Genomic DNA, 22,142 nt, shown 5'->3' with positions numbered 1-22,142 from the left:
CATGTCAGCCATCCCTAAGGTAGGCCCAAGGTACCCCTGTGGGCAGTGTGCTGTGTATGTGAGAAGTAGGACATGTAGTGCTGTGTGTGACATGTCCTGGTGGTGAATTACAGTGCATTTCATTTTTCACCAAGGCAAGGCTACCTGTTCCCATAGGACTGAATGGGGAGTTTGTGTATAACATCTTATAAACATAACTGGCTCTGGGAACTAGGTAGGAAAATAAAGTTTAGTATGTCTGAACTCAGAATGTTAAAATGCATCTTTTAGGGATGGTGATTTTTAAATTCTGTGTTTGAAAATACCACTTTTAGAAAGTAGGTATTTTTCTTGCCTAGCCATCCAGTGTGCCTCTGATAGGTTTGTGTATTGCATGTCTGCCTTTTAGATGACAGAGCCTGGAGAGGGGCAGTGGCTCCAGAAGTCTGAGGTGTCACGGCTGGGCTGAATATACCTGGGTTGCATTAAGAGTAGTGGGAGGAGATTTTCTTGCACCTGAATGGGCCTGGTCTGCCTTGCACAATGCCATCCCCACCCCCTGCCAGAAAGCTGCACCAGTGAGGACAGAACTGGTTTTGGCTGGGTACAGACACTCTCTGTCTTTAGAGAATAAAGGATTTGGTGGTATAATATAGGGGCCCAGACCCCAGAACTTTAGAACTCTTTTGGACCAAGAAGGCTGCCAAGAAGAAGAGCTAAAGAAGCTGTGAGGAGGAACAACCACATTGCTGTGTGCTTTGCTGTGTTAGCCTGCAGTGGCTGTTTCTGTCTTAGGCAGTGAAAGGACTGGACTGAACTTTCTACAACTTCTTTCTTTGATTATCTCCAAGGGCTTGAGGTAGAGCGTTCCCCCTGTTCAAGAAGTCTCAGTAACAGCAAACACGTCAAGTTCTTCTGCCCTCAGCACTGGGGACTGTGTGTTTTGTGCTGCAACAGAAGAAAAAGCAACCAGACGCCGCTGCTGACACTGCAGCTGACTCTGTGTCCTGAAGGCACCACAGAGGGCACCGCCGCTATTCCACAACGCGACCCTGGTCTCACCGACGACGCCATCTGACACCACCACCAAGCTGCTACTCGCACCGTGACCTGTGGGCACCGCACTCCGCACCCCCTCGATTCATGATGCCGCCTTGGTATCCCTGATGACGGCGCTTTATGCCGACATCGATGCCGCTGCTTGCACCGTGGTTCGAGCGCACTGCTCGTAAAGTTACATGACGCGCTACCCTTATCCCGCACCACAGCCTTGGCCTACCGACGCAGGCGCTATTTACTCTAGTTCATCAGCTGACGACAGTGCTTCAGCAATGACCCCAAGCTGCTTGCACCGTGACCTGCCAGCACCGCGACGAGCAGCGCATCACTTCGCACCGCAACCCTGGTCTCACCAATGATGCCATCTGACGTTGCCTTCGAGCCGCTGCTCGCACCGCGACCTCTGGGCATTGCACACCGCACTGCTGCACTTCACACATAGCACCCAATGCCCGCCGATGCCAGTGCTCCTGACTTCAACCGCAAGGAGTTCGATCTGCAACGTGTGTGACTTCAAGGGCCCGACGACTCCTGCACCTACCTCCGGAACCGACGCCTGTGGACTCCTTGCTTTTGGAGCTTAACGAGAGGTCGCCTGCGCCATGCATTTCTAAAGGTACTGTTTTACAGATCTTCCCGACACCGTAGCTGGCCCACGACACCGCAGTCAGCCAGAACTGTTTGGATTTGTTTGTTCACTACGCTGTGATAGCCCCAGAGGAAGCTATTGACTTCAAGGAACAGTTTTTCAAGGTTTTTTGATAAGTGAAGATTTCTAAGTACTGTATTGTGGATTTTTTATCGTTTTTGGTCTTGTGTTAAGTATATAGAAATATTGAATATTTTTCTAAACTGGTGTGGTGTCCTTTTGTAGTGCTTACTCTGTATTACTGTTGGTTATGTGCAAATGCTTTACACACTGCCTCTAAGATAAGCCTGACTGCTCGTGCCAAGCTACCAAGGGGGTGAGCAGGGGTTATTTTAGGAATGTAACTCCCTTATCCTGACTTGGAAGAAGGATCCCTACTTTGACAAAGGTGATAACCCTTGCCAACTAGAGACCCCCATATCTAACACATGCACACGCCAATCACGTCTTCGAAGTAGTTACTTCATCGCTACCCACCTCGACAAAAGCCCAGGGCCTTGCACAGGCAGATAGGACAGGGATGAAACATGTTGGTGCCTTAGGGTCATGGGACCATTACAGCCTTAAAGCCCTATATGTATATTTTTTAACCTTCCCTCCCACCAATAAATGATATATTTGGGGTGGGTGAAGAATTTTATCCTTAAAGTCACACCTCCATACACCCAATCTTCATAAATGCTCCCTGGAATAAGGTTGCACCCACTTTGACTTTTAGGAGTTAGGGTGAACCCGATGATAAAGCATGTCACTATTATAGTGGATGAGGGTTGTATAGTGAAAAGGGTCTCTGTACCTACCCACCCACAATAGTGGGTGTGCTGCCACCTGGTGTACTTTTGATTCCCCTTCTCTACTGTTTCTGAAAGAGCCATTCCGGCTCCGGAGGGGATACTCTCATGTTATTGAGCATATTACTGGGAGGACGTGTCCCTTCATCCTCGTGGGTGAGGACCTCTCAACGATCCTAGGGTCCCCCTCCCCCGGGTCCCCTAACCTTGTGTTGTACTTATAGATTCTCCTCCATCCTCTTAAGTGCCTACCATGCTCAGGTGATGGCAAAGATATCACATGTAGCCAGTGTTGGATTAAACCATGTGGAGACCCCTAGGCAGTCAAAATTTGGGGGCCCACCTTGCAAATTATCTCCTCATATTTTTTTTATTTTTCCAACCAACAATTTTAATAAACCAACTTTATTACACAGACCTTCAGGACTTGGGTGAACCCAATGAAGAAGCATGCCACTATTAGAGTGGGTGAGGGTTATATAAAGAAAAGGGTCTCTTTTCCTTCCTGCCCACATTAGTGGGTGTGCTGCCACCTGGCGCACTTTCAATTCCCCATCTCTGCTGTTTCTGAAGGAGCCATTCTGGCTTCGGATTGAATACTCCTGTGTTATGGAGAATCTATACTGACTAGCAATCTTTTTTTTCTCTAGACTATGAGGAGTGTTGCAGTCAAGATCAGTGTTGCTTGTTTAATCACCAGTTTCTTTGTTTGAATAGGTGGTAGCATGGTGTCCCAGACATCAATAAAGTGGAGTAATGGAAGTGAGTCCGTGTGTTCTTGCAATCGAAGGCTACTGATTGCCACAATGGATATTTTAGAGACCCATCTGGAGTCATCCTAGGTTGCGCAATGCATGATATATCGTCTGTTCTCATGATGTACCCTTGCTTGAAAAGTCTGGGTTCTAAGCGTAGACAAGCTTGAGATGAACTGCCAGGTAGTCTGAGAAGCCGCCTGTATATCTGGCCCCGAGCTGGGTCTAGACATTGTGCACACTTTCCATGAAAAATTGTTTGATCGAAGCTTAGGTTGGGCATTAATTTGCTCCTGATCATTTATAGAAAGGGACTTAGCTATGGTAAGTAAGTAAGTAAAACAAATATTGTGTGATTACTTAAAACCATTACAGATGTCCAATCAGCAAAGATAGGAACATGGTCGATATAAAAAAATATTTGAGATGGGTTAATTCATTGCAAAGATTCTTAAGAAGATAAAACATCTCAGTGCAACAGGCAAGGTTATTTATTTATTTACTTTTAAATGGTTTATTCATGATGTGGTGTCTAAAGGATAAAATCTTTTCAGTGCAGCAACACAGACTATTTCAAAGCACAATAGTTCCCAAGTGCGGGGATCGAAGTATTCCAGTGCGCAACCTCGGTACCCTGAGGCAGATATAGCTGGGGCAGAGTCAGTTGTGCAGTCGGCTGCTCCTTGCTGCAAGGCAAGGCAAGAGCTGGCCATTGGGCAGGAGCCTCTGACAGCTTGCCGTTCAACAACTGTCATGCATGGTATATACATTCCAGGGAGGATAAGAGCTGTTGATCCTCTGTAAGCCTTCTGAAGCTCCACTTTTGTATGATATAAAAGGACGAGGTTGTCTGCATATTGCATGAGGGTATTTTCCTGTCTTCAATCCTTGGGGTGGCTAGGTTGGTGTAGGATAATGCCATGCCAAGCAGTGTACAGGTTAAATAAGATTTGGGCAAGCATGCACCCCTGTTTGAACCCTTGATTGGTGTTAATTTTTGCTGTTGATGTATTTCCTGAGAGCTTGACCCTCAACTATGTATTGGTATAGAGTGACATGATTGACTGAAATAACTTGGGGCAGATGTTCGAACTCTCCAAATTCTGCCAAAGGATGTGTTGGACTACTCTGTCAAAGGCCACAGAGTAGTTAATGAAACAAAGCAAAGATGCACAGAGTATTGTGCGTAACAGCCTGATGGGCAAGATAAAAGGGGGCAACAATGTTGTCCACTATTGATCCTCCCACTCGGAATACTGTTTGGTAGAAGGGCAGCAAGCCCTCAGCGGAGACACAATTAGCTAGCTCCTGAAGTAGTATAGAAGCCTAGGCTTTCCTTTCAATGTCCAGCAGCCCTATAAGCCTGTCATTTTTAGGGTTGATTCTGTCACCCTTCTCAAAAATTAGATGCAAGAGGTAGCCTTTCTATGACTCTGGGACATCTTCGTATAGTCTGCATTTGGCACTGTAGCCCAAAACTGAGCATCTTTTCTGATCTTTTTTAAGACCATATTGACTGCCTTGTTGCTCTATGCTGGAGGAACCATAGGTGCCACTGGTCTAGGCACATTGGCTTTCTCAGCCTTATATGTGATCGATAGATTGTCTAAGGAAGATTTGGTTTGCGGTTCTGTATAAATTAACGTAACGTGTTCGATCCATGTTTCTGCTGGAACCGAGTTTCTCCTTTTGCTCTTCCCATGGCATAAGGTATTGACCGTCTGCCAACATTGCTGGTGTTTGTTGGCTGCCATTAGGTTGAAGATTTTGATAAACTCAGCCTTGTGTCTTTTCCCCTTATACTCCCATACGAGCTGCTTCTGCTTCTTTGCTGCTACAGTTGGCTGCTCCTTCGAGATGATGCTGTTTAGCTTCAGTTGTTGATTTCTGGTTCATGCTACAAGTCTTTTTAAATTTGGTATACCTGGGAGTTGCTCAGTAGTATAATCAGGAGCTTTTGATAAATTGTGATATTTTTTAAATCAGTTTCTGTAGGTTTTTGGGAACTAGTACTTGCTTTTCTAAGGTCTTGTAAAACATTTCTAACTGTTTTATTTTGTGATGTTTGGGTGATTATGTTCTCTAATGTGCAGAAGTGGGTCCTTTCTAGTAGTAGCACTCCCAGACAATGTTTTTAAATAACACTTTTTGGCACACAGTAAATCGTAGCCTAGGATGGGCCAAAAAACTCATGCTCGCCACTCAACTGTGGGACTCCGAGTGCCTGGGTACACCGGGGCGATCCAAGGGCTTTGACAAGTGGGACCTAATTGGGCTCTTACGCATCCGGGATCTATGGGGAACAAGTGGGGTGGTCTAATTCGCTTCACTCCAACAGACATATGAGCTAGCAGACTCGGAATATTTGAGATATGTACAAGTCAGACACTCCCTCTAATCTAACATCCCGGCGGGGTCTTCCCTTCCAGAGTCTTATCCTCTAGAAGATGGGCTGCTGGATGGATACTTGCCAGACAAAGCTATGTCCCTCACATACAAAAAGTTAATACACAACACCCCGGACCCAATAATATCATTGAGGGAGAAATGAGGGCCAGGTGGCCTGGAGTTGGACGACGAGGAATGGCAGGAGGCACTGTACTCTCCAAGGGAGGTCGCTATCTCAGCCAAACTGATGCTGGTCCAGTTAAAGATTTTACATCTAGTATATCTCTCTGGCCCAAGGCTGGTGTTGATGGGCAGGAGTGATGAAGGGCTGTGTAAAAGACAATGTGGCTTGGAAGGTTCCTTTTTGCACATTATTTGGGAGTGTGCGTTAATTCAAAACTACTGGACAAAAGTACACATATGTATGAGCACAGTCTGGGGAGTGGAAATTCGACTCAAAGCCAAGAGATGTCTCCTAAATGTCTGGGAGCCCACGGACCTCAACACCAAGGGCAAAGTCGGGGCAATGCTTGGTCAGATGGTAGCCAAGCGGAACATCACCCGTCTGTGGGGAGTGGCGGTACCAGCAGCGCTGCGCGCATGGAAGGCAGATAGGGACTGGTGTATGGTAAGGGAGAAGGTGGTATATGTAGCATGTGGCTGCCCCCCGAAAATGGATAGCACTCTGGACTAAATGGAATGTTTATCGTGGTAATATTTGTGAGCCCCAAATGTCCCCAACCTTGAAGAACCATTGACACTGTGATACTTATAAATAGTGAACATCTTGTCCTACTACACCTGATATCATGTACTATTTAACTGCTTGATTTACGAAAATGTGACACTGCTGCAAATAATGATTAACTGTATGTGCTGACCTTCCCATCTCCCTTGTTCAATAAAAAAAGTTACAAAAAAATAATAATACTTTTTGCATTTCCAGTACATAGTTTCTATGATTGTGCTCTTTTGACTGTAAATGAGACAATAACAGTTTTCCTTCATGAGATTTGATGTAAGTGGCTCATACCCCATTATAACTGTGAATTTTTGAGTTATATATTGATTAAATATTTGACATAACTACATTTTTAATTAGCATTATTAATTAAAGGTGCATTAAATTCTAAAAACATTTTATAGTGACAGATTTGGGGCCTGATTACGAGTTTGGCGGTCCGACTGCCCAAAGACAGCAACAACATCCTCTAGTAGACCGCAGTCTTCCAAACAACACATTATGAGTTGACCACAATGTCCGCTGTGTGATTGTGGTGGTGTTGCGGAAGTGGTGACTAGTTTTCCATACATATCGATGCCTTTGTGAGCAAATTGACTGTATATGTGTGATATGCACACATATGCATGATAAATGTGGAAAAATAACACCTATCCATTGCTGGAATCAGACCCATGTGTAGGCAGACCAGGCAATGGGTATATGGTATAAAGAGCACTTACCTATGTATCGCTGCAGATAGGGTTGTTTTCCGCAGGGTGAAGATGCTGCTGTGAATAGGGGACCTGAAGGAAAGGGATTCATGTTGAACTCTGATGGGAAGAACAGGAAAGGGGTGAGTATGCACACAAAATCCTTCGTTTCCACCAACCTTTAGATTGCAGTCCCACCACCATGGTCCGCTCATCGGAAAGCCAACTCGTAATATGGACGGCAATGAAACTCCTCCATACCGCCCTTTGGCAGTTGAATTTCCCCAACTGCAGCGGTCTGCAGATGGCTGGCGGTGTCAGCTGTTGAACCATGGTTTTCGCAAAAGCAATCTGACAATCTCGTAATAGAGCTGTCGGACCTCCGTGCTTATGACAGAGGCCACTGTGGTTCACGGACCACCAAACACGTAATATGGCCCTTGATGTTATTATATTTCAAAGAGATGTGTGTTGAGGTCTTCATTTATTTTTACAAGTTATGAGACAGGTGCTTGATTTTTGCCTGTTGAAAAAAGGATATGTGATAACATTTTAAGTGTTGAAGATAGTTTTGATTATTTCTAAGTTTATTTTATGCTAATTTTATTTAATTGCTTAAGATTTTTATTGCAAAGTTATGTTCACTTACTTGTGATAGTGCGCTTGTGGAGTTTGTAATTCTTTTGGTGTGCACTTGGTCCACAAGCTAAAAAGTAACCTCCATATTCTCCAGCACTTCCCCTGTTGTTTCACCCGGCCATATCGGTCGCACAGGAGACAAGCGCACTAGACATGCTTGGCAAGCAGCATTAAAAACGATGGGAGATTCTTACCCCAGAGGTACATCTGTTGCTTTCGCAGACAATCTCACATATACAAAGACACACCCCGGAATTAACTTTCACTTACCATTGTCTCCAGGCTGCCATGCGAGAGTTATAACCTCCATTCCTTAGGGAATCCCCTACACTCTGTGCTCTGCAAACCTTGCTAGCTACCACAATGTGTAGGAGCCTTATTACCAAATCATATTTTTCAGCACAAAATAACAGACCTGCACCCTCAGACCTGGCATTGAAGAAAGGGGACGCAGTACTTGATTTGACCTTAGAACTGGCAGAGACAGGCATACTCACATTCAATTGTAATCTCCATGTGCTTCACTTCAAGTACCTTCATCAAATGTACTATAACCCTGTTAAAGTATATAAATCTGGTCTGGGTGGGGTGCGAACTGTCTGAGGGTGGAACATCTGATGTGGTTTTTATGCATCTAGTTTGATTCTACCCGCCCGTTAAAGTATATAAATATGATCCGAGGGGGGTGCGAACTGTCTGAGGATGGAAATCTGAGGGCGGAACACCTGATGTGGATTTTTTGCATCTAGTTTGATTCTACCCGCCCGTCCGGCACTTTGGGCCACAAGTCACGAAAGCCCTGACTGACATTGCACTGGAATCGGTGATGTGCCACCCCCGAGCGTGTCTGCTTGGGCTAGTCAAAGATCAACAGCCAGCCAACAGTAGACTCATGGTTGTGGCCCTTCTGTTGGTGAAAAGGAGAGTGGCTATGTATTGGGGTAAACGTGCAGCACCAGCTAAACGACAGTGGCTATTGTAGCGCTCTAGTGCTCCGAGGGTCTCTCCTGAGCCCCGGAAGCACCTGCACACATTGTTGCACTCTCTGGCCAGGCGTGGCCAGAGAGATATAAAATAAACGGGCGGAAGTGGCTCGGCACTTTCCGTCCAGACCAGCATAGTGTCTGCGTGTCCCCTCTGTGTGTGAGTGCCACGCATGTGTGTTGTGACCCCCCTAAGCACACGGGGTGTCAGCCCCCACACTGGCGACGAGGGTGGGATCCACTCAAATCCCACGAAAGAAACAGCAGACGGAGGCGCCGAAGACGCCGAACCCTGAAGCGGCCTAGACTGCCGGCCCAGCACCAACACGAGGGACCCAGCGACGAAGAAAGAAAGAAATCGCCTACCGGTAAGCAGCATATGCCAGGAGCTGCGTGGGGACCGGCACCGGCGACGCTCTGAAGCAGAGCGAGAGAGCGCTGGAGGAAGGCCCGACCGGCCGACTGGAAAGTGCGCGCATGCGCAGACGAGTGAGGGCGACACAGGCTTCAAGCCGGCATCGCGTGAACACGCGAGCGGAAGCAAAGCAGCACGCAGGCCCAGCAACGCTAAGCGCTGGAGGAGAGGCACCGACGGAGCGTGCACGCTGCAGTCCAAAGGGACGCCGAGCCACACGAGGAGAGAGATAATATCAACACAAAGCAAAACAAGCACAAGGCAATTCAACTGCACACACGACCACAGTACCAACAAGCACAAGGCAAGCCAAATCAACACAAGGACTGTAATTAAGGCTTTGCCCACTCAGGCATGTCTCAAGACCAAGGAGGAGCCACCGGAGGAGCCAACGGAGGTGCCCCACAGGTGGCAGCGCCCCCTATAGCTCAAGTTCCGACGCCTTCTGCGCACGCACAGCTACAAGCACTACCGCCGTTTAGCGAGCTGATTGACCCAGGGACAGCGGCGCCCCGATGGGCAGTGTGGCTAGGGCAGCTCAACAATTATTTCACAGCTACCCGAGAGAAAGACAATGAGGTGAAGCGTTCCCTACTTCTCCATTTCGGAGGCACAGAACTATACAAACTGTTTAGACACCTCCCCGACACGGGTGCCGCCAATGACTTTGATGCCGCCGTCAATGCGCTAAACGCCCATTTCGACCCCCAGCTGAACCCCCACTACGAGAGGTTCAAATTCAGACAAGCCAAACAACGCGAAGGGGAAACAATGGACGCGTTTCACGCACGTCTAAGAGATCTGATAAGCACGTGCACCGAAGACGACGAAAAGAAAGAAGTCACGGCACAACTCATCCAGGGCTGTCGAAACAAACATCTACGAACATTAATCCTGAGGCAGCCGCGAATATCCCTCGACGAAATCCTGATCCTTGCGCGGTCCCATGAGCTGTCTGACGCCCGCGCCACCGCGATGGAGGCGGCCCTTAACCCTCACCGTGAAACAGGAACAGTGATCAAAACGGAACGGGTGGATGCCGTGCGCATGTCGACCCGAGGAAGCAGAGGTCGAGGGCCAGCGCGAGCACGACGCCAAACGCCATGCGGCTACTGCGGCAGGGATGAACACACACAAGATGGCTGCCCAGCACGTGGCAAGACGTGTTCCAAATGCGGTATTCCCAACCACTTTGCCAGCGTGTGTAGAGGAGGAGCCCGAGGACGGAACCCTTCAGGGAGGCGATCAGCAGCAGGAGCAGTCAAACAACTGTCACTGGATGAGCACTCAACATCACGCTCCACTAAGTCACACAGATCACAGCAATCGCAGTACGATGAGTCATCCACAGATGATGAAGACGAGTGCTACTTCGTGTCCTTCGTCAAGGAGCTGAAGAGAAACCGACGACCGCAACCAAGGTGCCAGATACAGATCCACGGATCACCAGCGATCGGAGTCATCGACACCGGAGCCACGGTGAATGTAATGGGAATTCAGCATTACAAAGCACTAAATCCGAAACCCACACTCGTTCCATCAAAAGCCAGGATCTTCACTTATGGCAGTCAGGATCCCCTCCCACTGCGAGGCAAGATGGTAGTACAGGTCCGAGCAGAAGACCAAGAAGTCACAACCACGTTCCACGTGATCGACAAAGAGGCCGACCTGTTAGTTGGAAGCAACACGGCGGAGGACCTAGGCCTCATTGCCTTCGCAAACGCAGTGCGGGCGCTGCAGGTTGAAGACATCCTCCTAATGTTCCCCAAGCTCTTCACAGGCCTTGGCACCATCAAGCACCCACCCATCAAGCTCCACATAGACCCCACGGTGCAGCCGATTGCACTACGACATCGGAGAGTGCCATTTCACCTGCGCGACGCAGTCGAACAAGAGCTGAACCTGCTAGAAACACAAGGTGTGATCGAGAAGGTGTCCGGACCGACGCCATGGGTGTCCCCCATGGTCATAGCTGAGAAACCGAAGCAACCGGGAAAAATCCGGATTTGCATTGACATGAGGATCCCTAACAAAGCCATTCGCCGTGAGCGACACCTCACACCTACAGTCGACGACATCTTGACTGACCTCAACGGCGCCCAGTGGTTTTCCAAACTGGACCTCAATGCAGGATATCACCAGCTGAGGCTAGACGAGGAAAGCCGATACATTACAACCTTCTCGACGCACCTTGTGTTGAGACGTTACAAGAGGTTGAATTTCGGGATCTCATCTGCAGCTGAGATCTTCCAGAACACTATCAAAGAAATCCTTTCTGGGCTGCAAGGGGTGCTGAACGTCAGCGACGATATCCTAATCCATGCCAAGACGAGCGAAGAACACCACCACCGGCTAAAGGCGACGCTACACAGACTGGCACAGTATGGCGTAACCCTCCACAAAGACAAGTGCCAATTTTTCAAAAAATCCATCGAATTCTTCGGTTATGTGTTCGGATCTGAAGGAGTCGCTGTTGACCCTCGCAAATCAGTGGCTATCAAGAACGCCCCTGCACCCACCACGGCGTCGGAAGTGCGCAGCTTCCTGGGGATGGCGCAATACTGTGCGAGGTTCATCCCCAACTTAGCCACAATTGCGGAACCATTAAGGAACCTGACGAAGAAGGAGATCGCATGGCGATGGACAGAGATCGAAGCCAAAGCATTTGACCAGATAAAAACAGCACTGCTAGACAGCACCACGATGGCCTACTTTGACACTTCCAAACCCACCGAAATAGTAGTGGACGCCAGCCCGGTTGGTCTAGGGGCTCTGATATCTCAAGAAACCGAACCCGGCACATGGTCGCCGCTAGCATTTGCGAGCAAAGCACTGACCTCGACTGAATCGAGGTACTCACAGGTCGAGAGAGAGGCCCTGGCAGTGAAGTGGGCATGTGCCCATTTCCACTTATACATCTCAGGACACCCCTTTCGCATGATTACAGACCACCAACCTCTGATACCCTTGTTCAAGGGCACCGCTCCTCATCCACCCCCGAGAATAGAACGCTGGGCAATCCAAGTGCAGCAGTACCAAATGGACCTCGCCTACCGCCCCGGGGCTAAAAACCCCGCAGACTTTCTATCTAGACATCCCGGACCGGAGGAGTGCCGACACACGGAACTTGAAGGCCCCACTGAAGACTTTGTAGACATGCTGTCGGCTGCCTCGTGCCCACAAGCCCTCACAGCAGACGCCATTGTCCCTGAATATGTGAAAGACGTGGTCGTCCAGCGTGTGGCAGATGCCATACAGTCGGGGTCCTGGGAGAACTTCCTGCGAAATGTCAGCACATGGAGCGAGGAAGACCGTGCCCGCCTGACACAGTTCTGGAGAGTGCGACATGACCTGAGCCAGGCAAGCAATGGCCTCATCCTCAGAGGCCACCGGGTGATCATCCCCAAAACTCTACAAGAAAGGGCGACCATCTTAGCGCACGAGGGACACCAGGGCACCCGCCGGATGAAGGCCAGGATGAGGGAGAAGGTTTGGTTCCCAAACCTCGAAGAAGCTGTCGACACCGTGGTGCGCCAGTGCCGAGCATGCCAGATTACCAGCTCTGCGGACGCTCCCGCGCCCGTCATCACAGAAGAACATGCCCCTTCGCCGTGGTCGTGGCTCAGTCTAGACTTTGGAAGTTTCCCAGATGGGAGAGTCACTGTCGTGCTAATTGACAATTACACAAAGTACCCAATTGTAGACATTGCCACCTCAACTAGCTTTGCCAACATCCGACCTCTCCTGAGCAAGTCCTTTGCCATGTTTGGAATTCCTCTTGTCATCAAGACAGACAATGGGCCCCCATTCCAGGGAAGCGAGTTCCGAGAGTTCCTCCACAACCTGGGTATCCGGCACCACCGAATCATGCCACAATGGCCCCAAGCAAACGGGGAGGTGGAGCGATTCATGAGGACAACCAACAAAATCCTGCGAATCGCCACCGCTGAAGATAAAGACCCAGAGGAAGCTCTTCAACTGTTTCTACGGGAGTACAGAAGCACACCCCACAGCACCACGCAACAGTCACCGTGGGCGCTGATGTTTGCCGGACCAAGAAGGGACCTCCTTCCCATGGCTGACAACTGGGAGCCGGCACCCTACTCCCCTGGGCGCACTCAGGAATGGCGAAGACGAACGAATGAGAAAGCAAGCCGCAAGAGACGTGCTCAGTCCCGAAATGTGACACCGGGTGAGACTGTGCTAATCCGGACCAGAAGGCCCGGAGGTAAATTCAACACCATGTTTGAACCTGAGCCGTGGGTTGTCAAAGAAACGCGGGGCACTGCAGTCACAGCTCGCCGGGACAGAGAGGAAGTAACTAGGAATGTCTCCTGGTTTAAACAGATACCGGCTGCTCGGCAGTGCACCCCTGACCAAGCAGAACCAGCAGGAGACGAGTCTGAGACCAGGGCCGGAAGGTCCAATGATGAAACCACACCTCTGAACACTACAGACCAGGGCGAGGCAAGCATTTCAACATCCAGCCCGAGAGCTGATCAGGTACCAGCCCGAGGACGATGGAGGTATGATCTTAGACCTAATCCCAAGCCAAGCCAAAAGCTGGCTGACTTCAGATGCTGAACTATACATATTTTGTTTTCAATCCAAGTTTTCAAAAATCCAAGTTGGGAAGGGATGTAGCGCTCTAGTGCTCCGAGGGTCTCTCCTGAGCCCCGGAAGCACCTGCACACATTGTTGCACTCTCTGGCCAGGCGTGGCCAGAGAGATATAAAATAAACGGGCGGAAGTGGCTCGGCACTTTCCGTCCAGACCAGCATAGTGTCTGCGTGTCCCCTCTGTGTGTGAGTGCCACGCATGTGTGTTGTGACCCCCCTAAGCACACGGGGTGTCAGCCCCCACAGCTATCAGATATGGTCTACTGCTGAGAACAATTGGAACTGTATGTAGAGGTACTACCGCTGTCCTCAAGACCCAATGACATCTGGGGTCCCCTTACTGCCTACCTGCTGACAATTCCGCCTAGGAGAGTCACGACGTACAGATAGTTGTTTTCACAAGATTGAGAGCTGTGATATGTGCACTTGTGCTTTCGATCCTGAACAGATTACATGCTCTGTCTAATGTATACAGCACTGTTTAGCATTATGTTGTAGTATTTCTTGTACATGATGCAATAAAACTAACTTTTTAAAAAAAGATGGGGGTACTGTTGTTTAATTGTCTTTGTATTTTTGGATCTGCTCTGTTGCTGGTTTTTTTATATTAGGGATATATAAATAGAGAGCAATATTTTAGTTTTTTTGTTTATGCTTTATTTATTATCTTATTAATTTAGGTTATATTACTTACTTTTTTTAGAGTTTACTTTTTTTGCAGAGGGTATTCTTCTCGGAGTTTTTGTTGCAAACAAATAGACGTTTTCATGTGATTTTTGTAATACAAATTTAGTTGGGAATGTGTTTGTGATGGTAATTAGTTGTAAGTTTCATTTTATTGATTCTTTTGTTCGATGTTTGATTTCTTCCTACTTTAATCCTTATTTGGTGGATACAAATTAGTGTTTATGTATTAATATTTTATATTATTCAATTCTTGAAGCTATATTTATTTAGGTTTAAGTTAATGGTATTTTTTAAATGTTTATGACATTTTTACATGTGTTCCACTAATTGTATTTTCAAATGTGGTTCAATGCTCTATCATTTTTTTTGTTTAATGCAAGCTTATTATATATTTTACCATATTAATGATGTGTTTTTATTTATATATTTATTATATTAATTCTAATATATATTGTTTGATTTGTTGTTATAATATATTTGTTTAGTTACATTTGCAAATAGTTACCTTTTTAAATATATTACTAACAATATGTTGGTACTCAAGATTGTTGTTTTTGATAATTGGGTTGTGTTCTATATGGTTAAAGTGACTGAGATATTCTGCATTTCTTTTTTTTTGTTATTGCTATTCGGGTATTTTAGATATTAATAGCAATTTTGCGTGAATATTTGTGTTATTTCTGTTTAAATATATAGCAGTGATGGCATTTGCACTCAATAAATAGTTTTTGCCATCTGCTGCTGTTTCAGAATAAAAGTTATTGCAGTCACTTTCTAAAATGTATAATGATACACCAGACAACCAGTTGTATGCAATCAAAGAAAAATACTTCTATCGGCTGAGCTAATATGTGATTGACAAAGTCTCAAGACAATGGTTAATAGGAAAATTATCTAAACAAGCTTATGGCAGATGTGGGCTGACCCTAAGCCCACTGTCTGAGCATTGGAACTCATAGGTCTTGTAGTCAGCTGAATTGTCAAGCCAGACTTCAACATGTTCCTGTTTGTATAAGGCATAGTTGAAATTATTCTTTTGTGTCATAAATTAAACTTTACTTGGAATCACAGTTTTAAGGTAAGATGCACTTACCACTAAGGGCTTGATTATGAGTTTGGCGGTGCGACGCAGCATCTGCCCTACCGCCCCACCGCCCAACCGCCGCACACCAAACCTGTGGTCGGGCCTTCTGCCAGATTACGAGTATTTCTCATGTCTGGCTGGCTTTTTTTTTTACCTTCCCACAGTGGTGCACTGAAAATGGGCACCACAATAGGAATGCCAAAAACTATTCCTGCACAGCATGGAGTGTAAAGTTCATGCATGGCAGGAACTGTGGTGCATGCACACACAGGGGCACATGTTGTGCCCCCCTGCATGCCCCCCAGTGTGCAGAGGACAAGGGCCTTCTGTGTTTCCTCTCTACCACTGTTTTCATGGAGAAGGAACCACCATGAAAACCGTGGCAGAGAGGAAAGTGGTAACATGCTTGGCGGTACCGTGGTGGTCCTGCCAAGCATATTGCAGCCTCCTGACCGCTGCAACACCCCCAGGGAATGGCGGTTCCCTGGCAGCTGCAGTGGGGCAATGACGATCCGACTGCCCTAATTGTAATAGGGCGGTCGGAAGATCGCCACCATTGCACCCCGTGAATCTGGCCGTCCGTGCACTACCAGACTTGTGAGAGAACCCTAAGAGTTCAGTTTATACAGCTTTTACATTATATTATTTATTTATGTGAGTTTTTATGATATGCAGAATAGGTCATGCTGGGTGTCAGTGTTAGGCCTAGGGGAGATTTTGTGTACACTGATAAAATCAGCGAAAGCCCTGAATTTCATCTTATGTGAAAGTCTGCAAATTTTGTGATATATTTTGTTACGTGATTTTGCACAATTTTCACAGGTGGAACTCATTAATGTAGAAAAAACCTCTCTGAAAAACATTTTCTGTTCAAATCAGTCTACTGTTAGTAACTCACTTTAAAAAAATCTGAAAAAACCTACACAATTCAGAAGGCCACTGGTCAGAAGAAACATTGAGTTCAGAAAGATACAAGGCTGAAAACAAACAGAGGCAGTATGACTAAAAGGCTTGAGTCACAAAGGCACCATTTTATATGTTGAAAATTTCCTCTGACTTGGTTTCTGCTACGTTTGGAGTACCTTTCCAACTTCGCTGGAATTAACAAAAATCTAAGGAGAATGCCTGGAATTCTGTCACAAGAGTAGAGTTCAAGAAGTATACCAATTCACAAAATTTGATTAAACATTTTTTCCAGTTAGTGGAGAATCTGCATGAGCAAACGGGGCAATATTATGCATTTCCACAATGGGCAATTTTATTTTTTCCCATGGAGAAATTGCTTTGCCTTTAACACATTAAAACGAGGTTACAGCAATAAATTTGCAGATATTTTCAGATTTGAAAACTACGTGCAAGAGGTATGTAAATACAGGAGTAAATCTGCAAGTGTTCTCAGGTTTGAAAAGTACTTGTAAGAGGTCTGTGAACAACCACAAACTTACAAGCTTGCTGATTGTTCTCCTATGTCTGCAGGACGGCCCACCATGAAATGAATTTTCAGCATTTTAAATGCATCTTATAATTGTAAAATTACAAAAATCCTGAGTCTGGTAGTTAGATATGGAAATTACAATCACATATTAAACATTTTTTGTTAAATTAATTACGGCTTAAATGGATAAAAAAGTGTGTCAATCCGGTACATACTGTCTAGAAAATAAATCACAAATATATTACCGGGCTGGGACCTGTTGAGTGTTAAGGAACCGAATATTGAATGTCGGATAACAATTAAAATAATGAGTTGAAGTTAAAAAAGGTGACATTTGATAGATATAAAGAGGTGGCCATGTGTCAACGTGTACCGATTTGCTGAGAATTTCAATAATGTAGTGAAGGATACTAACATCAGCAAAAGAGCCTGGAAGCCTACAGGCACTGTTTGGGTGCAAATCCATTAGCCATGACCATCAGATTAAATACGCTAAGCCAAAAATAGGCACCGTATGATTTATGTGATATGCTCCAGTAGTAGATGATGAGCTCTTTTTACTAGATGTTTGATGTGCATGTCAAAACCGATGTGTAGATAAGAAATTCTGTTTTCCAAGAGTCTATTAAGATAGTAGTGGTAGATCGAGGCTTCAATATTTCAGGAACATTTGAGAATATTGGTGGGTCAAAGCACCAGTGTTTTCACTACAAATACACAAAGATTTGATGTAATCATTAAATAGCAAAGGTAAAAAGATTGAACATGGGGCCATCACAAGGGAGGTAAAAGAGGGTAGGTGAAACCCTCAATTTTGACAAGTTTACTTTGCGGATAAAGGAGATGGGTAAGTTAATGACAATGCAATTGATGTTTAATTGAATTTTACGTCTTCTACATACAGCTTTAGGTGTGTGGAAAGGCTATAGTTACATTGAAATAGCCATTGTAATGGGCCAAAAATCGTTGTTTAAAGAAGAATCCATTTTCATTTTACACACCATGCCACCTCAGTTTGGTCCCATCTAAATGCAAATCAGTCTTAACGTTGCTCCAATAGCGATGGAGTGGGATACGGCCAGCACAATTACCAGTGGCTGAGATTAATTCAAGCATTGCATCCATCACTATTTAGTATACTTTTGTCTCACTCTAAGTTGGATGGGTATGCCAGGACGTGGGTCCCGTGCACACTGTGTCACTGCACCAAGCTGTACCTAGCTGATGAGCCCATAAGTAATGTGAAACCGGTCCTGGGTTGCTTGTGTTCCAGTTCAGGGAGGACCTGGCCTGGCAGTACAGGCTTATCTGTTACTATTGCAGCAGGATCTCTAATAAAAGAGAGAGGGACCCCTGGACCACAGGGATAGGGTTCCACAATAGACACAAGTCAAAGTATATAATTCCCTTTGGGCGAATTATCATGAACAAGCAAATTATTGCCACTATGCATACATTCAACAATGAACAACATGAACTTTTAGCATGGAAGCAATGTACAAAATATTCAAAATTTTAAGAAAAGCACAATAAAAAGTAGATCTGCACAGTTTATTACCATACAATATAATTTGTTAAAAATGGGAAACATACACAGAACAGACATTATATACAAAATAAATCAAACATTTCAGTAAAAAAGGAGGTACAGGCAAAGGATTAAATTTCGACAAATACAGAATTTTCCTTAATTCGTTTTCCTAGTATTACTCCTTGAGCATCGACGCGTTTCGGTGGTGTAGTTAATATTTAACCACCTTCATCAGGCAAAAAAAAATGTATGTTTCCCAATGTGCCTGAAATTGAAACAAACCAAATCTTAATACTTTTTAGTGATATACTCACATTCTTTTGTACAAAAAGATTTGACATTTTTAAAAAAACATAATGTATGCAAATATCTACATCCCTCAACCATTGCTTCCATGTTAAATAAGCAGACAAAATACATATACATCATAACATTAGTTGCGATTATAAAGATATCTCAAAACAGTCTCTAAAGATCTCTCCAAATATGAGATTCTATGCTAAATATCATACATAGTGAACATCCTTAAACTTCAGAAACTAAGAGCTACCCTTCAGGTTTCATCTTTAGACAAGAGAGGTGGCCATATTAGAGAGAGCATAATACACCACCTACCTCAAGAGCTATATATCGTACAGTTTCGGTCAGGGGTACTCTGCCTCCTTCCCAGTCTCACAGGATGTTCGTCCAGCGAACTATCCCTTCCAAGTTAAAATGATATTGTCCTCTATATATAAAAATGGATAAACATAGTATTTTAGTGTCAGCACCCACCATACTTTTTAAGGGGTGGTGTTTACTGTCACACTATAGAAAAAGATAGTCCACAACTCTTTAGGTTTCTCCAATTATTGTTATTCACTACAGGGGTGCTCACCTCCAAATGTGTCTAGATGATCCTAAGCGGTCAATCACACAGATATTCTACGTAGTTTCTCTGCTGCTTATTACTCCACATATGCCACTTGTCAGTGCGTATATCTATGTGAGTAATTAACAGAAAGGTCATTATGGACTCTACCTACTTAAACAAACAAACGCATATTGTAAGCACACTTCCCCATTATACTTACATAAAAATGCAGTGAAAGTGCCTCACACGCGGTATAGGTACGGTCATTAAGACTCATACGATTGAGGTATGGACATTCCCTAAACAATGGAAGGAGAGTCCACACATCAGTTTTACACTCTAATGAATGTCACTTCGATACTAAAAATCTAAACCAAAATCAGCCAGCGCAAAGAAAGATGGCTTACTTCTTAAAAGCTTTCACCGAATGAGTTGATCATTTGTTGCGCTGGAAATTCTTGCAGCTTGTGATCCCTGTTAGATACAGACGGATACCACAAGTTATGGGATTTAAATACATTTCATGGCGGTCACATTTAAACGCTGCACAATAGTTGGTAGCGCTGCAAAACTTACAGCGTACACTCCCTGTTGATAATACAGACGATAGGGGCTTGATTATACTTCAGCCGCTCGCTTAAAAGCAGGCATGATAATCGGTCATTCTGCAAAGTTTGCAGCATGTATCTCCTGTTAAATATACAGGCGGATACCAAACGGCAGAGGGACTTAATTCTACCTATGCCGCTCGCATTCAGACGAGCACACCCAATCCCTTACCTATGGCGCTTGAGGCAAAGGCGTCCCGCGTGTGGACAAACGTGGCTGGAGTCGGCAAACAATCCGCTATTCCAGTTACTGATTTAAATACACGATAAATACAGGAAGTGCCACAGATCTTCCTGTCACATGGCCACCAGTGTTATCGAAACAAACAACGGACTCTCTCATGGAAGCAGAGCCGGAAAATACTCACTTCCACCCGAGTATCGACACCGCCCGCAGTGTGAGCAGTGCCCTTGACCATCACGTGGAATCAATGCCAAATATATCCAACACACCAAATATACGCTATATACAGAAGCCATATGTTCTCCGCTAAAAATAAGCAGGTGAACGATATTTTGTTTAAGTCGCATTTATTTCTATTACTTCCTAAGGTATGAGTGTATAATAATAGTGGTTTATTATCATAGAGTGGTAAGATTCTGTTACAGAATTCTTAGATATATACATCTTTGGAGTGAATAATTCCTCTGGATTACAACTATAGTGGTTGGTCCTATGACTCTAAGTACGTTCTCCCTTTATCATTCTATCATTCTATGAATAACCAGTCCCTATAGTACCCAGCATGTCATCCCAGATCCTTACGATCAGAAATTGGCAAGGTGGTACAGCTCATGTGTTTTCTAAATAGATGACAGCAAAGGGGAATAATTACACAGCCCCAATAATGCGGTCCCACTCCTCTCTCGAATTCAGACCTCTTCTTACAGTATCGAGATATGAAATGTACCACTGCTCTCTCTCCTTTCTTCTAGAGACAATATTGCCACCTCTCTTGCCAATTTTAATTTTCTCCAAAATAAACCAGTGGAAATCTGATTCCCCATGTCCTTTCTCTAGAAAATGGGCAACAATAGGGGCAGTGATCTTTTTTGTTTTTATGGCTGATCTATGTTCCTGAAACCTCGTGCGTGCCTCCCTCCCTGTCTCTCCGACATAGCTGAGGCCGCATGGACACTTTAAGAGATAAATAATATTTTTGCTTCTACAGTTGTTATGGGTCTTGCATTTGACTGTCTTGGTATTACACACAATTTCTGATCCTACCATACACTGAGCACAGATGTTGCACATCCCACATTTGGTTGTTCCAATTACCCTTGTGCCATCTAGTGTTCTTTGGTTATCAACCAACTCATCTCTGTACGTATGTACCAATAGATCTCGCAAGTTTTTGTTCTTTTTAAAAGCGAAAAGAGGTTTCTCTAGGGCCAATTCTTCCTCATGATTTAAGATATGCCAGTGCTTATTTACCACATTTTTGATTTGGTTGCTCATATTGGAAAATTTGCTGACAAACACAACTTTGTTAAGGGGATCTTTTTCTTTTTTCACATTCTGAACCAGTGCATCACGGTCATAGAATCTCGCTCTCTTCATAGAATGTGACAGAAGTTTCTTCAGATATCCTCTCTCTCTAAATTTTGTTTTAAGAACATCTGCATGTTTGTAATAATCATTAATGTCAGAACAATTCCTCCGGAGGCGGAGAAATTGACTGAATAAACTGTGCAGATCTACTTTTTATTGTGCTTTTCTTAAAATTTTGAATATTTTGTACATTGCTTCCATGCTAAAAGTTCATGTTGTTCATTGTTGAATGTATGCATACTGGCAATAATTTGCTTGTTCATGATAATTCGCCCAAAGGGAATTATATACTTTGACTTGTGACTATTGCAGCAGGGTCAGGACTGATTTACTTATTGCTGGGTCCAAACTGAGGTGGCATTCTGCGCAAAATAACAATGTATTGGGAAGCAGTCCCAACTAATTAGCAGTGGCTGAGATTCATTCAAGCATTTCATCCATCACTGTTTTGTATACTTGTGTGTCCCCCTAAGTGGGATGGGTATGCCCAGATGTGGGTCCCAAGCACACTCTCACTGGAACTAAGCTGTTCCTGGCTGACGAGCCCATAACTAGGGTTAATCCGGTCCTGGATTGCTTGTGTTCTGGTTCAGGGAGTGCCTGGCTTGGTGGTTCAGGCTGGACTGTTCCAGTTGGAGCAGGGTCAAAGCTGATTTGCATACTATTGGGTCAAAACTGAGG

At 45.1% G+C, this 22,142-nt stretch overlaps 1 long non-coding RNA gene across 1 annotated transcript; it reads right to left on the bottom strand.

Moving 5' to 3' along the window:
* Positions 1-19,072: 19,072 nt before the first annotated feature.
* On the bottom strand, positions 19,073-19,851 carry LOC144827394 (uncharacterized). The gene is made up of 3 exons (XR_013610168.1): positions 19,522-19,851; positions 19,326-19,429; positions 19,073-19,175 (listed from the first exon to the last, which is right to left on the bottom strand). It is a non-coding gene; the product is annotated as an uncharacterized LOC144827394 (long non-coding RNA).
* Positions 19,852-22,142: the final 2,291 nt, after the last annotated feature.

Source organism: Lissotriton helveticus, chromosome 4_1 (genome assembly GCF_964261635.1).
Source record: "Lissotriton helveticus chromosome 4_1, aLisHel1.1, whole genome shotgun sequence".
Classification (NCBI taxonomy): Eukaryota; Metazoa; Chordata; class Amphibia; order Caudata; family Salamandridae; genus Lissotriton; species Lissotriton helveticus.
This window is presented reverse-complemented; position numbering and strand designations above follow the sequence as displayed.